Source organism: Microcaecilia unicolor, chromosome 3 (assembly GCF_901765095.1).
Source record: "Microcaecilia unicolor chromosome 3, aMicUni1.1, whole genome shotgun sequence".
In the NCBI taxonomy this organism is placed as follows: domain Eukaryota; kingdom Metazoa; phylum Chordata; class Amphibia; order Gymnophiona; family Siphonopidae; genus Microcaecilia; species Microcaecilia unicolor.
Window position 1 is genome coordinate 202,925,931 of NC_044033.1, and position 17,577 is coordinate 202,943,507.

The 17,577-nt window shown below is 45.5% G+C and overlaps 1 protein-coding gene across 1 annotated transcript in view; it reads right to left on the reverse strand.

Moving 5' to 3' along the window:
• MCOLN1 (mucolipin 1) overlaps positions 1-17,577 on the reverse strand; it is a 58,174-nt gene that overhangs the window by 40,068 nt on the left and 529 nt on the right. The gene's annotated exons all lie outside the window — the stretch shown is intronic.

Below are 17,577 nucleotides of genomic sequence, written 5' to 3' on the forward strand. Positions count from 1 at the left end.
CTTGACTTGGAGTAGTTCCTTTAATAAATATGTCGAGCTGGCGCTAGAACAGCATAAGGGTAAGGATAAAGTTGTAGATACTAAAGTATGTATTATGGGTGGGTAGTAAAATGAAATATAACTCACGTAATATGATTGAGATGGGGTTTGTTCAATGTTTTGTAGGGGAAGTCCTTGAAACAGCCGGGAGGCGAAACATGCATGTCGGACATTTTTGAGCCCCCAGTCCGAACATACTTAAGATAAGTACTTATAAGAAGTTTATAAAATGAATCGAAGCCTGTGAAGAATTTAGTGCTGTTTTAAATTGCCATAAATCATTGTTGGACAATTAGTACTACTGAGGCAAGAGGTAAATTGTTTAGAAATGGTTTGTGAGAAAATTGAAGAGTGAAGATGGAGTGGTGAGAACAAATAGTAGCTGGGACTGAGAAACGTAAAGTGTGATTGGAGACTAAGGTTCCAGTAAAGGATTGATATTTAACACTGCCTGCAGTCAGTAGACACTAATCAAGGTCAGGTATAAACAAAAAGCAGAACACATGAGTTATCTTGTTGGGCAGACTGGATGGACCGTGCAGGTCTATCTCTGTTGTCATCTACTATGTTACTATATTACAATCTTGATCTGCATTACACATAGCAGTGGTAGGAACCTCGGATACAAATGTCCAACCCATCCTTAAACCTACCAATGAGGTACCTCAAATCTTTTTGCTTAATCTTTGGGCTGGCCATTCCTTCGAGGGCTTATGTTATCTGGTTCTTGTAACCCACCAACTCTCCCAAAAGGAATTCAAGGCAAGGTAACGAAAAAACAGAACTGAAACAAGTATCAGGATGTCACATAAAATGGAAACCAACAGAGTAAAAAAATTAAACAAAATTACTTCTAATTCAGCCAAATCTAGAAAACAGATGTGTTTTTAATGCCTTTTGAAATGCAAAAAGATTTTTTTTTATTAATTTGCACTGATAAATTATTCCAAAGGCTTCCCTTCAAATGCTCATTAGGGCTGCAGCCAAAACAGCTTTCACCGTATTATGGAACCAAATTAATGTTCCCCAAATATATTTTTTTTAAAGAAATGACAAGGATTTAGGAACAAATGCAACACAAAAAATTAAAAATGACAACCTTTCAATAAATATTTAGTTAGAACATACATGCCACACTGGCTCAAACCAATTGTTTAACAAACCTAGAACCCTGGTTCCAACAGAGGCCCCTCCAGGTCACTTGAAAAATCTCAAACTGAAGACCCGTCCCCAGTTGCTCATATCCAGAAGAAGGAACGAGCCCCAGGTCCACCAGGCTGATGTGCCCTCCAGAAACTTATAGCCTGCTTTAAATAAAAGGTTAGAATATTATTAACCTTCACCACATCCTCCGGTATCGTCCCTTGGGTTTTAATTTTGCACTGCTGTGGTGTGGTACACCAATGGGTACCACAAATTGGGTTTATCTGGCCACTCCCCTGCACCCAACCTCCACTGAACTTTCACTTTCAACAGAAGAGGAAGTGGAGTGGTAATTATAGAGGTGAAAGCTGTCGAAGTTCCGAAAGGTGATATCATCATTCTTGAACTTATAGGCTATCTGTCAGCCATCACTCGCCCCACTTTTTTCACTCACTCGACACTTCGAGGACTGCAGTGAATGATTTAGGCTAATGCTGTTAACATACTGGTACGTTATTTTGCTTTGCTTAATACAAGACTATCTCTACTTCAGGAAGAAGGTGGAAGCTTGGCTTTTCTCCTAAGACTTTAATGCTCAGGAAGAAGGTGAAAGCTTGGCTCTTCTCCCAAAACTTTAATGCAGTGATTCCCAAACTGGATTCCGCAAAACCCTATTGTTCCTCAAAATCTCTTCCAAGGTTCCTCAAGAAATTAGATTTTAGAATCAATTTATAGGAATATATATCTTTACGTAAATTGAGGGTTCCTTGGTGTATGAAAAAATATTTTTGGTCTTCCGTCACAGTAAACGGTTTGAGAATCACTCCTTTAATGGAAGAAGCAACCAACTGGCTAGTCACTTATACTCAAGGACTAACATCTGCTGCATGTACTGTAGTAGAACTTGCTTGCTTATTTATGTTTAAATCTGTTTATTGACGTATTATATAAAACATATATACATAATGTTCAGCAAATAACCTTACTAATACAACAGGCAACTATCGATCCGTCCACATACGTCAAATCATTTTCTTCTTTTATCCCCGAACACCCCCTCCCCCCCCACCCTCCCTTCCTTTTAGTTTAAATCTTTTTCTTAACAGAATCCATAAAACCCACACTTAATATAATGTCTATCAGTCCTTACTAATACACACATAACTGCCACTCCCTCTGAAAACTCCAGTATCTTCCACTATTACTGAACAAATTTTATAAAGATTCTACAAGCTGCATACCCTCCATCTACCCCAAAAAGGACATGGAACTCCATCAGTGAACCAAAATACAATGTTTCCGCAAAACTTTTATTTTTCTCCCCCTGTTCCCCCCACTCCTTTACCACCCAAATCTTGACTTACTAAACATCAATTCCCCTCCCCCCAAAACTCTCCCTCGCCCCCTCCCTACCCTCCCTTCCCAAACCATCTTACAATTGCCTAGAGTGTGAGCAACTTAACCTCCTTCACCTCTTATGAACCTTACCCAAGATATTTTACAAATTGTTAATAATAAAACTCCTACCTCTTGGGCTCATTGTTTGTAAATAAGGGTCCCAAATTGTCAAAAACTGTTTCTTGCGTCTTAAAGTGCCTTTCACGTCTTGAGCTTCCCATGCCATCAATTGGTGTATCTGATTCCTCCAATGCCCAAATGCGGGAGTCTCCGACCCCACCCAATGTTGTAAAACTGTTTTCCGAGCCACCAAGCACAATTTCCTACAAAGCAGCCGCCCAGGCCCTTTTAAACTGCGAAATGCTCCAGGCACATCCAAAAGTAATTGTTCCATTGAACCTTGAATAGTTCTATCCACCAGGTGCTCCAGAAAAACGCACACCTGGTTCCAAAAACTTTGAACTTTCCGGCAAGCCCAAAATGCATGATAGTATGTATGTCTAGGATGACCACATTTGGAACACTGCGAATCTTGGCCCCCTTCCACATGTGCTAAAATCGCCTTAGTCATATATGCCCGCAAGATCACCCGAGCCCCACATTCCCTCAACCGCATATCAGATGTTAAAGTGTAAACTCCTTTTAAAGATTGTAAACTTCCCAAGTACCTAGCCCCACCCTCGATTCCTCCTCCCATTTTGCCTTGATTCCCTCAAATCTTCTGGCGGGACATAACTGAACAAGGGCCTGCACTAACCCAGAGATGGACAATCTATGATCAGAAATCTTTGAAAAGAATGACCTGAGCTCTACTCCTAGCTTGAATTGCAACTTACTCCTGTCCATGGTCCTTATGTAGTGTGTTAGCTGTGCGTACGCAAACTGTGCACCCCACCTCACAGAAGACTCTTCCTCTAAAGTTACTAACGGTTTCAACTGCCCTGTGGCTCCCATCACGTGCTCCAGAAGATATATCCCTTTTTGCTCCCATCTCTTGAACCAAACATTATCCCATCCTGATCTAAACCTTCCATTTCCTCTAATAGGCAACTGGTCCGACACCTCAGGGTCCTCACCTAACCGCCTCACTAGAACCTTCCACCCCTCTCTCAATGAATTCAAGAGCACACTCCCCTTTATACCCTCAGGCAACTGACTTTTTTTGCAGTGCAACAGAAAATAAAGATGATAAGGCGCAAAATGTTCCTGTTCTAAGTATAATGGTGTATGAACGGTTGTCCCCTCAATCCAATCTCCCACATGGCGGAGTATACAAGCTTGGTTATATAACTTCAAATCTGGCAGTCCCAGACCACCTTGCCTCCAATGACCTATCAATAGTGCCATTCTCAGCCTCGGCTTCTTCCCTGCCCAGCAAAAAGCACTCACCCATTTATAAAATATTCTCAAATCTTTCTGAAGAAGGCGTATAGGCAATATTTGAAGAGTATATAACCACTTTGGAAACTGAACCATCTTTATCAGACTAATTCTACCCATTAAAGAAATTGGCAATAAACGCCACTGCTCCAACTTCTCCTTGGTATCTTCAATCAGTTTCCCCACATTTAGCTGATATAAATTTGTCACATCCATGCTCAAATTAATCCCCAAATAACAAAATGAATCTGATGCCCACCTCAAAGGGAAACCTTCTCTCCATTCTTCCTTCACTTGGACTGAGGAAGGTAAAGCCTCCGATTTCCCCAAATTCAATTGGAGACCTGCAAAATCTCCATACTCACCAAAGATTTCCAGAAGAGCCTCCAAGGAACTTCGAGGACTCTCCAGATGTACCAGTATGTCATCAGCAAATGCCGCTACTTTGAAACAACCCTCCCCAACTCGAACCCCCTGAATATCGTCCGTTGTCAATATATCTCTAATTAAGGGATCTAACGTCAGCACAAAAAGAAGCGGCGATAGAGGGCATCCCTGCCAAGTACCCCGTAGGACCGGAAACATCGCTGACGACATTCCATTCACCAACACTGTTGCCTGTGGCTCCGCATACAATGCTCTTATTCCTGAAACAAAGAGACCCTCAAAGCCATATGCCCTCAATACTTCAACATAAAGTCCCATCTCACCTTATCAAATGCTTTCTCAGCATCAAAACTTACTAGGATAGATGGTATCCCTCTTTTTGATCTCTGCTCCAAAGAAGTCAAAATTCTCCTTACATTCTTGGTGATTGATCTTCCCTTCACAATCCCACCTGTGCTTCATGTATAATTTCCGGAAGCACCTTAGCCATTCTGTTAGCTAAAATTTTTGCCAACAACTTCGCTTCAAAATTAAGCAAAGAGATCGGCCTATAAGATTCTGGCAACAATGGGTCCCTACCAGGTTTTGGCAATACAATTATTTGTGCCACCGTTAAAGACTGCGGCATAGATTCCAATTCTAAAATTTTATTGAACATAGCAGCCAAAGGGGTTGTGATCTCCGTACCCATTAGTTTGTAAAACTTGGCTCTATACCCGTCAGCTCCAGGTGCCTTGTTCAACGCACTGTTCCCTATCGCCCCCTCCACTTCTTCCACACTTGTTTATTCAACTGACCTCTAGTTTCCTCATCTATCGAGGGCAGTAGCTTGGACTCCAAATATACGTCCCCCCTCAAACCTAAGTCCGGAGGGCTCTTATATAATTCTTTATAATAACGATGAAATACCTGAGAAATCTCCCGATCAGTACGGATTAAATGGCCCCTGGACTCCTGAATTTGCAGTATCCCCTGAGGGCGGGCTTTAGGTCTCAACAAATTGGCCAACAGTCTCCCCGTTTTATTACCATGCTTATATAGCTGATATTTATAATATGTTTGAGACTTTGCTGCTCGTTGATGGAGCAATGAGTTCAACGCCACCTGTATCTCCAGTACTGATTGCCGGGTCTTCCCCGATTGTTCCTCCCCGAATCTCTTCCTAGCCCTACGCAACTGCTCCCCCAATCTCAAAATCTCCCCATCTCGAATCTTCCTACTCCTGCACGTGTAGCTAATTATTTCCCCTCTGAGAACCGCCTTTGCGGCCTCCCAATACAGAATCGGGTCATTCGTATGTTCCTCATTATGACTCGCATACTGATGCCAACAGTCAATAATATTTGCTCTGAATTTTGCATCTTTGTATAATTCAATTGGGAATTGCCAGCTCTTGGGTCTACTATCTGCCAAACCCACCGACCACTCCATTAGCACCCAAGCGTGGTCTGATATCACATAAGGTCCCAACTCCACTTTCTCCACCCTCCCAAATTCCCCCCTGGAAATTAGAAGATAATCTATCCGTGCCTGAGAGGAGTGTGCTCTCGAAAGATGAGTATAGTCTTTCTCAGTGGGGTGAAGCGCTCTCCAGCTGTCCACCAAATCAAACGGCCCAGCTGCCTAAGACCTCTGTTCCCTCTATATGTCTCTGAAGCCCTCCGCCCCGTACTGTCCATCTCTGGGTCCCACACTGCTTTGAAATCTCCCCCCACCACCTTATCCAAATTCCTTTGTTGTAATAACTGTATTATACGGTTGTAGAACTGCTTGTCGTAGTGATTAGGGGCATAAATGTTGCATAACAAATAGGGGCGACCTTTTATTGTTACTTCCACCATTATATATCTCCCCCCTGAGTCTACATGTAACACCCGATGATTATCAATAGTACCCTTCTTACATAAAATGGCTACTCCTCCTTTTTTTCGGTTGGCATCCGCAGCCCAGCAGTCACCTACCCACCAGGTTTTAAGCTTACCATGTTCTCCAGCGTCCAAATGGGTCTCCTGTAAAAATGCAATATCAATGTGATTCCTGTTGTAAATGTTGTAATATTTTTGTACGCTTAATGGGTGTATTATGCCACCCACATTCCATGTACCACCTTCACGCTGTGAGCCAATGACCCCAAAGTAGCATATCAAAACATCTTTTCTGTGAATTTGGGAGGAGATAGCCCAGCCTCCACCCCCCTCCCATACAGACTCCATCTCTTTCTAGCTCCCCTCCGGATCCCCACTCTTCTCCACTCGTCACACTCAACTCGCCAACATATCAAATAACCACCCCCACCCCCCCCCCCATCTCTCCCCCTTTATTCCTCCCTTTCCCGTGCTCCAGAACACACATCTGGAATGTCACATCTAGTGCCTCTCCAGGTCCCCCCTCCCCTCAAATGGAAACAATAAACCAATTCCCAGCACCCATTATTAACCACCTACAGGGTGTCATCAAACTCTCCCACACAACCCCAGTAACCCCATAACAAACACATTCTCCCCAACCTCTACCATTGACTTGTGACAGCAATAATCCTCATTTGCACCTGATATTCCCCGGTCATACCAGCCCTCATGTCCTATTCATGTAGCTTGTCCACTGCTGTTCAGCTGCTCCAAAAAAAGTTTAGCTTCTTCCACCGAATGCATGATACGTGTTGTCCCATTCCAGGTCACTCTCAGTACAGCCGGGTATACTAAAGCAAACCGCACCTTCTGCTGGAATAGTTGTGAACATATCGGTGCAAACATCTTACGTTGTGCCGCCACCCCGGCCGAATAATCTTGAAAGCAAAGGATTTTTTTTGATACATCAGTGTTTTCCCCGACCTCAGCGCTGTAAATCTCCTGTTTCTGGCGAAAATTCAGCAGCCGAAGAATAACCCACTCTGGGCAGTGCCTCTAGCCTCGTGCCATGTGGGCCCACTCTATGTGCCCTCTCGATCTGCAGAGACTTGAAGTTCCCATCCAGGGCCAGTTCTTTAGGTATCCACTTTCTTAAAAAGGATATTAAGTCTCTATCTTCCAGCTCTTCAGGCAAACCTATTAACCGCAAGTTGTCCTCCTCGAGCGGCTTCTCGAGGTCTTCCACCTTCGCTTCCAAGGCTGCTACTGTTTTTCCTCAGCTGCTCGTGGCCGCCTTCCAGTTTTGTAGCACGATCTTCCACCGCATTCACTCGTTCCTGACAGCTCACTAAGTCCTTGGTAAACTCACCAAATTGGCCACTTAGGGTCTCCAGTTTCAAGTCTATAGGCGTCAATCGTCTTTCCAACGATGTCTCAAATACCGCCGACATTTCGGCTGTTATTTCTGCTACCCAAGCAGATGATATCGAGGAGTCCGCCGGGCTGGACGGCGCCGCCATTTTGTCTTTCCCTCGTGCCTTTTCTTTTTGGGCGGATTTCGTTGCCATCTTCCCCCTCCAGGAAATATTAACAACTTTCTTATACGCTCCTACTTCAGTGCTTCTTCTGGGTTTGAAAAATATCAGTGGAGGTGCGATATTCAGGGAGCGGGGAACCCCGAGGAATGGAGCAGCTCTTACCCGCGTCTAACTCCGATCATGACACCACCTTGCTTGCTTATTTAAATTAAAATGTATATTATTATTATTATTATTTATTGCATTTGTATCCCACATTCCACCTATTTGCAGGCTCAATGTGGCTTACATAGATTTGGTAACATTGTCATAACAGGATATCGGATACAGTTCGTAATGTGTAGTGATTAAGGGGTGAGGGAGGATGGAAGGGAGTTGTTGGGGTAATTATAGAGGGTGTGCATTCATAGTTGAGTGGACTTAGTGAGGTTATAGGTTCTCATTGTAGGCCTTGATTACAAAATTACAAAAATTTCATTCAAAATGGTTTACATCAGTGGCATAGACACAGGGGAGCCTTGGGGGCTCAGACCTCCTCCAACTGTGCAGCTCCTATTGGGCTGGCGAGGATGCTGAAGCCCTACCAGCCAAAGACATCTGTTGCCAAGCTGTTCCCCTCCTCCTCGGGCTATTGCAGTACAGAGGTCGGTGGCATTTCTGCAGCCGCCGAAGCATGAACTGAGCATGATCAAGGAGTGCTACAGGTCAAAACTTAATCAAAGCAACTAATCATTCTAACTAGGGGAAATTAATCACTCCTACTCTAGCTGAGATCATATTCGTACACCTTTCTGACTTCATGTGCAACGTTCTTTAAGTTAGTCCCCTTATTTTTTTTTTTTTGTTTACATTTGCATTTTGTTTCATATTTTGTAGTGGCTTCTTATTAGCTTGTTAGCCACATTGATCTCAAAATTGTACGGGAAAATGTGGGGTATAAATGACATAAATAAAACTGAGACAGAGAAAGTGCCTGCATGCAATATGTAAACCAGTTTGAATGGACCAAAGGCAGTATATAAAGAATATAATAAGATAAATAACATCTCTCTCCTGTTAGTCTATCTATCTACAGTGCGTTCTCGCTATTTGCACGTTCAAAATTTGTAATTTTGCACATTCGTGGACATGTATACGTAGCCAACAAATCACCTTTCGCACTGCATTCCTAATTATTCGTAGACATGCGTATTTTAAAACAGGTTCTTTCATGCTGTTGCCAGCTATTGCGGACATGTGCAATTCAATTCAATTTAGATCTTATATTCCGTTACAACCCCCTTTTCAGGGTTCAATGTGGCTTACAACAATTAGATTACATGACTTAGAACATTGCATGAAGACACCAGGTAGGAGACCACGAGAGGAGATAGGGACGTAGCCAGGAAGGAGATAAAATACAGGCCTAAGGCCTCATGAGTACTCAATGCGGTGATGGTAGTTCCTGCAGAGGTTTGGGGGAAAAGAATGGTTTTTAACTTCTTCATAAAGCTAAGGTAGTTATTATCTGTTCTAACAGCAATGGAAAGGAGGTTCCATAGGGAACTTCCAGCACGTGAAGAAAGGTCTTCCTGCTGTAACTCTGAGAAGACAAACACCAGAGGAGAGAGTCGACAGTTTGATCCACCCATGGTTCAAATGGTGGGTCTCACTGCTTTTCCATAAACTCACTTCCATATCAATGCCTGAGTACAGTAACAGCTCCGGGCTACATACCGTCACCAAGACTCTATTTATTCTTGTTCATGTGAAATGAGGCCTCTCTCACACCTCATGATCCAGTTTTGAAAAACATGAGTCTCTTAAGATCATCTGCCCTCTCTCCCCTCCCTCTGGGCTGTTTTTGTTTATTGGCAGACAGGAGAGGAAGTTGACCACACAGAGCAGCTCTTGTGCAAAATAAAAATCAGAAGATCCCTTGTCATTTATTTATTGGGATTTACCATCTTTTGGAAGACATTTACAGAAAGAACTGAAAATCAAAAGTCCAGAAATGACCATGCAGCCATTCCACTGGCTGCTCCAAGCTCGTCCCAGTCCGCCCGATCCCAGCTTACTCCAGTCCACTGATCCAGCTTCCCATGCTTGCTCCAGTGTTCCAGTCCATCTGCTCCAGCCTACTTGCCCCAGTACACCTGCCCAGCCTGCCTGCTCCAGTACATCTGCTCCAGCGTGCTCCAGTCCGCCTGATCCGCTGCGAGCCTCTCTGCCATTGACTTACCTGCCTGCTGCTACCTTGTCAACCATTGACTTACCTGCTACTTGCCCCAGTACACCTGCCCCGCCTGCCTGCTCCAGTACATCTGCTCCAGCGTGCTCCAGTCCGCCTGATCCACTGCGAGCCTCTCTGCCATTGACTTACCTGCCTGCCTGCTGCTACCTTGTCAACCATTGACTTACCTGCTCGCCTGCCTGCCTGCGAGCCTCTCATCCATTGACTTACCTGCCTGCCTGCTGCTAGCTTGTCAACTATTAACTTACCAGTCCATCAATTCCAAACCTCCAACCCAGCTCTCCATTCTATCTATCTGCTTAACACCTTAGTCACTACACAGTCACCTGCTACACCTCAGTCACTACGTATGGCTCCTATCCACATTCTCTTCCTTGCCCTGTCCCTTCCTAATCTCTTCTCCTCCCCACCCCCACTGTCCACCATTGGAACTCGTTGCCCTCCCGCCTGGCCCGCCACGGCATTACCCTTTTCACCCCATCCCTCACCACCTCACCATCCCTCTTATCCCCCTCCTCCATCCTAGCTCTCAACCTTCAACACTTCCTTCCTGCTATTAACCCATCCCCATTCCTCCTAAGTGCACCCCGTCTTCCATCGCCTTCGTCGCCCGTCCTCCCCCTCCCTCCTCCGCTCTCTCTTGCTCCTCCTCCTACTATCCGCCGGAGACATTAACCCTAATCCAGGTCCCCCTTATCTGTCCCCGTCCTATCCACGCGGACGATCCCGGGACGTCTCCAATCTTGTCTCTATTCCCCTCCTCCCCCCTTCTCCTGCGCCTTGTGGAATGCCCACTCAGTCTGCAACAAACTGCCCTTCACCCACGATCTCTTCGTCTCCCACTCCCTTCAACTGCTCGCCCTAACCGAAACCTGGATCTCACCGGACAACTCTGCCTCAGTCGCAGCCCTTTGCCATGGTGGTTACCTCTTCTCACACACTCCCCGCCCAGTTGGCCGCGGTGGAGGGGCTGGGTTACTACTCTTCGCCCTCCTGTAGTTTCCAACCCCTCCTCCTACCGCAGTCTCACTGTTTCTCATCCTTTGAAGCCCACTCCATCCGGCTATTCACCACCACGCTACCACTCAGTCATCTACCGCCCCCCTGATAAATCCTTCTTTTCTTCCTTACCGACTTCGATGCCTGGCTCTCTGTCCTTTCTTGAACCCTCATCTCCATCCCTCATTCTCTGGAGACTTCAATATACATGTTGATGACCCATCCGACCCTCACGCTTCTACGTTCCTCACCCTAACTCCTCTTCAACCTCCAGCTGTGCTCTACCACCCCTACTCACCGTGACGGCCATTGTCGACCTCGTCCTTTCCTCATCCGGCTCACCCTCCAATTTCCAAGCTTCAGTTCTTCCTCTCTCCGATCACCACCTGATCACATTCACACTTCTTCACCCCACCCCCACTCTGCCTCGCCCAACTTAACCACCACCTCCAGGAATCTCCAGGCCATTGACCCCCTCACCCTATCCGCTAGTATCTCTAATCTCCTCCCATCCATCATGTCCTCCAAGACTGTCAACAAAGCGGTCTCCGCTTACAATGCGCTCTCTCTCTTGCTCTGGGACACCCTCGCACCATCCACCTCCCGTCCCACAAAGCTACTAATCCCCAGCCCTGCGACCCCTTGATTCCGTTACCTTCGCTCCTGCGCACGATCTGCCGAAGCCTCTGGAGGAAATCTCGTACTCATTCAGACTTCCTTCACTATAAATTCATGCTATCCTCCTTCCACTCCTCCTATTCCTTGCAAAACAGGACTATTACACCCAATTGACCAATTCTCTCAGCTCCAACCCTTGTTGTCTCTTTGCCACCCTAACTCTCTCTCAAGGTGCCCCCCGCTCCCACTCCCCCTCACTCTCTCCTCAATCACTGGCTGATTACTTCCACGACAAAGTGCAAAAGATCAACCTTGAATTTACTACCAAGCCATCACCCCCCACCCCACCCTCTTCACCCATTAACCCTCTCCCTCAACCAACAACCAGGCATCCTTCTCCTCCTTTCCTGAGATCACAGAGGATGAAACCTACCGCCTTCTTTCCTCCTCGAAATGCACCACCTGTTCACTCTGATCCCATCCCCACCAACCTACTTAACACCAGCGCCCATACTGTCAACCCCTCCATCGGTCGCATCCTTAACCTCTCTCTCTCTCTCCACTGCAACTGTCCCTGACACCTTCAAGCACGCCGTAGTCACACCTCTCCTCAAAAAAAACCATCACTCACCCTACCTGCCCCTCCAACTATCGCCCCATCTCTACCCTTCCTTTCCAAAATACTTGAGTGCGCCGTTCACAGCCGCTGTCTTGATTTTCTCTCCTCTCATGCCATCCTCGACCACTCAGTCCGGTTTCCGCCCTCATCCACTCGACAGAAACCAGCACTCTCTAAAGTCTGCAATGACCTGCTCCTGGCCAAATGCCAGAGGCCACTACTCCATCCTTATCCTCCTCGATCTTTCTGCCGCTTTTGGACACTGTCAATCACGATTTACTTCTCGCCACACTGACCCTCATTTGGGTTCCAGGGCTCCTGTCCTCTCCTGGTTCTCCTCCTATCTCTCCCACCGCACATTCAAGGTGCACTCTCATGGATCTCTCCTCCAACTCCCATCCCGCTATCTGTTGGAGTTCCCCAGGGATCTGTTCTTGGATCCCTTCTCTTCTCTATCTACACCTCTTCCCTAGGCTCCACTGATCTCATCTCATGGCTTCCAGTATCCATCTTTACGCTGATGACACCCAGCTCTATCTCTCCACACCAGACATCACAGCAGAGACCCAGGCCAAGGTATCGGCCTGCCTATCCGACATTGCTGCATGGATGTCCAACCGCCACATGAAGCTGAAACATGTCCAAGACCGAGCTCCTCGTCTTTCCACCTAAGCCCACCTTCTCCTCTTCCCCCGCTCTCTATCTCAGTTGATGGCACCCTCATCCTCCCCGTCTCATCTGCCCCGCAACCTCGGGGTCATCTTCGACTCCTCCCTCTCCTTCGTCTGCGCACATCCAGCAGAACTGCCAAAACCTGTCAATTCTTCCTTTTTCAACATCAACAAAATTCGCCCTTTCCTCTCTCGAGCACACCACCCGTACTCTCGTCCACGCTCTCATCACCTCTCGTCTCGGACTACTGCAACTTGCTCCTCACTGGCCTCCCCACTCAGCCATCTATCCCCCATCCAAATCCATTCAGAACTCTGCCGCATGTCTCTATTCCGCCAGAACCGATATAGACTCATATCACCCTCTCCTCAAGTCGCTCACTGGCTTCCGATCAGATACCGCATCCAATATCAAGTCTTCTTCTCCTTACTTACAATGCACTCACTCTGCTGCTCCACCCTCTCTAACCCTCATCTCCTCCTACGTTCCTGCCCGTAACCTCCGCTCCACATGACAAATCCCTCCTCTCAGTACCCTTCTCCACCATTGCCAACTCCGTCCTCGCTCATTTTTGCCTTGCCTCACCCTATGCCTGGAACAGTCTTCCTGAATCCCTACGCCAAGCCCCCTCCCTACCCATCTTCAAATCCTTGCTTAAAGCTCACCTCTTCAATGCTGCATTCGGGACCTAACCTTTCGAACATATAGGTTGCCCCAATCTGTCTGACCTATCTGATTAACTGTACATTTGTCTTTTTAGATTGTAAGCTCTTCGAGCAGGGACTGTCCTTCCATGTTAAATTGTACAGCGCTGCGTAACCCTAGTAGCGCTTTAGAAATGTTAAGTAGTAGTAGTAGTTTTGCAGTATCACAAGAGAGAGTTCAACGAGTAGGCTAGAAAGGCTGTTCCAAAGGACCAAGGGAGACAAACGTTCATGAAGATGATCTTTATTGGAACTACTCAAAACACATGACACAGCTGTAGTGTTTTGGCGTGAGAATGTCTCATGATGTTCATTGTATAAGGGTAGTTGACATTTCCAAGACAACATATAAATTTGATGAGCAAAGCAGCAGCGCTGTAGAGTCTTTTGAGTAGTTCAAATAAATATCATCTTTATGAAACACGTCTCCCTTGGTCCTTGGAAAGAGCCTTTCTACCCTACTCCTGAACTCTCCTTGTGGACTGACGTAGGGACTGAGTGGTTCTGGAGCCATCACCATGCCAAATGGTGTAGGACAGTGGTTCTCAGTCCTGTCCATGGGGCACAACCCAGACAGTCAAGATATACACTGTGGATATCCTGAAAACCTGACTGAGATGAGAACAGCTCAGAGGTAACCTAGAGGGGTCTGAAGTAGAACTGTACAAATAGCTATTTGAGTATTTGGCCAAATACCCAATAACCAGGCGTTAAGCTTAACATACAAATAATGAAAGAAGCAACATGAAATCAGATATCAAGTGTTTATTTCAGTAGGATTTAGCACAGTAGAGCCCCCAGATATTCATATTCAAATTTAAAGCAATATTTGGCCAAATTGAATAACTTATACGGGGGCACTATGCAGAGACGAATCTAATATGAATGTTTGTCACAGCACTAGACTGAAGGCAGCAATGGGTTGAACGACTTAAGGCTCAAGGGCAGAATCACTACTCAGGCTTATGCCTAATTCAAAGATTTGTCCCTGTTGCAGAAAATCTTAAAGGGGGCCGAGAGGGAAGGGTAGAGTGGAAAGGCCTACAGTCTTGGTATTTGTCATGCAGGATTCAGGCACATCATGCAGGTGAGCGAGCGAGGTGAGCGCAGGACCAATGTAGAGGGGGCCTGTGCAAGAACACGCTAGCGCAGCACTGAAGAAACAATTACCGATTTTACTTGTCCCTTCTAGAGCACTGGTAAGAAAAGGGATTTGGTAGACAAGTGGAAGGACATTGGATGGGAGTGTGATGGGTGGACCGCATATAAAATCAATGCACTGATCTTCCCAATGCGGAGGACTCTCAGGGCCGTAGACCAGATGAGACATGTTAGTTTAGTTTTAGAGAATGCACAGGGATGGGGACAGGGCCAAACTCGGTCCCAGTGTCACTTTCTACTTTGAAGCCTGCTAATGAACTGGACTGTTATTTATGTTTGTTTGATGCAGGTGACAATGTTTTTATTTTTGGGAAAAACAAGCAAACATGCTGGCCACAGCTAGCAAAGTTTGCATCCGGGATCCTGTACATCCTGCTACCTGCACATCTTCTAAGAAGACATCTTCTATTGCAGGAAGGACTGTGGAAGATAGGAGAGCTAGACTGAATCCTGAGATTGTTGATGACTTCTTATTCATTCACAGATTTAAAAAATCATAACAGTGCTACATAGGGCATATTTCTCCCCTCTAGGGCGTAGAGAACGGGTTGTATTTTAACATGGTGGATTAGGATTCCTTGGGGTAGTAGAAGTCAGCTATTGTTGGGGTTGGAAGGGTAGAGGGTGGTGGGAGGGTTATTATAGCTGCTAGTTATTTTTTTTCTATTTGTAATTTATACACAACAGTTGCACAGCATATTATTCCTTCTGCAGATGAGAACAGAGCCCACGGGGATGGGTGGTGGACAGGAAACAGAACCCACGGGACAGGGCGGGGACAAATTTTATCCCTGTGTCATTCTCTATTTTAGTTGGAATTTAAAAAAATCTGACAAAACCGCCTTTCCACACAAACGCAACATAGGTTAGATCACACAGCTGGAAAGGCCACATAGGTGGCAGGATGAGGCAACCAGCGCCACTCTTCACAGAACAAATAGAGAATATAAATGTTACCCGTTATTCAAACACACAAAGGCTATGCTCCTCTGCTCTCTCTCCCCCCTTTCCCCCCCCCCAATCACGTTGACTATCTGTAAAAGCTGCTACACCTCGGCTGTGAAACCTCAGCGTGAGTCACCCCATGGGGTTAACCAATGGCAATGAAATCAACTCAGTATTGTTATGTACTCCCGTCCCAGCCACCACCCTTTTAACAAGTGCACACATAGGACATTCACCTCAAGATGTCTGCACGGCTAATGCCATCACAGAAGTACACGATGACAACACTGCCTGCCACAACCCTTACTTTACAACCCACCAGTCATCACAGAAAATTAACCTCAAAAATGTAACTCTAATCCTATTATTTTTTTTTTAATAGGTTCTCCAAGGTAAAGTATGGCCAGTTTAGCAGAGGTTTGTTAGACTTGGGTAGGATGTAATTGTGGGAGGGTGCTCCTTTCTGCTGCCAGCTGTGGGGAGAAGGAGAAAGATGAATGGGAATTTTTATATTTTAATTTTAATGTTATAAACTGTTTTAATGGCCTCTGAGGCTTGTAGAAGCCAAAAGAACCTCAAACAAATAATTATTTCTAAAACACTACAGTTTCCCTGTTTCTGACTGTCATTTTCCTTTTAAAAAGGGGAAACAAAACGCTGCTTGCTACACACAGCCTACGACTACCCCAGTCCTAGGACCTCACTCTTCATAAGCAGAGACAGAGTGGGCCCAGATGAATTCTGGGATGTATATCCTTGCTGGCAAGTAACCTTTGCTTTTGTACAGGAGTGCCTGCAAGGCAAATCCTATAATGTGACAGGAGAGAATCAACAACTATTAAAACCTAGGCAAGAGGACTCAGCAATCTGATACAGTAACTGCCACTCTCCCGTCTGATAGGATCACTCTTCATGTAAGGAATATTATATGGCACCTATAATCCTTCATTAAAAACCCTTTATTAGGGGGGGAATTTGGTCACAGGGCTAGCTCATGCCTCAATAAACTCTTTATAGTATAGAGAAGGTGCTACAGCATCTCTTTTTGTTTATTCCTGGTTTTTTATTCATTACTCTGCTTTGGCAACTTCTCCAGGCTGGAGAAGTGTCTAGAAAAACGCTTATAAATTAATAAAAGGACTTTAGAATATTGTTTTCATTGAGATATTCAATGAGAAAAAAACTGAATGGACCAGACGGGTCCCTCCCCCTTCTTCACCATGGAGAGTCAGACAGCCCTGCCTAAGGAAAAATCAACCTAGAGCCCTTTATTTAATTACCACTTTTGTTTTTTTTAAGGAATTCACTCAAGATAGTGTACAGCAAGAATAAGCCAAACATAAGCAGTACAGCAGTAAAAATAATCAAACACAATACAAAGTATGGCATAGTATACTACATCACAATGAGGTATTTTCAAAGCACTTAGATTTATAAAGTTCCATAGGTTACTATGGAACTTTGTAAGTCTAAGTGCTTTGAAAATGCGCCCCAATGTCAGCACAATACACAAGAAAACATTTTAATAGACATTACAATTATTTACTGCGTTGCCTGCACCCCCTGCCTCCCATTCAGCCAGCCAGGTCCACCCACTACACAGACGACTTCTCCCTTTCCCACCATCCACAACCAGCCAGCCTCCCCTCCCTTACTGCTCACCAACAGCTCACCCACTACTAAAAGCAGCCCTTTCCCATCAGGTCGTCCCCAATGCCCTCCCTGTGGAGTCATCCAGCCCTTTGCCCCTGAACAGAAATACCCAGTGTACCTGAATGTAACTCACCTTGAGCTACTACTAAAAAAGGTGTGAGCAAAATCCAAATAAATAAATCTTTCATCAAGAGATCACCCTTCCATCATCCCACACATAACCAGCCTTCCTCCCACCTCG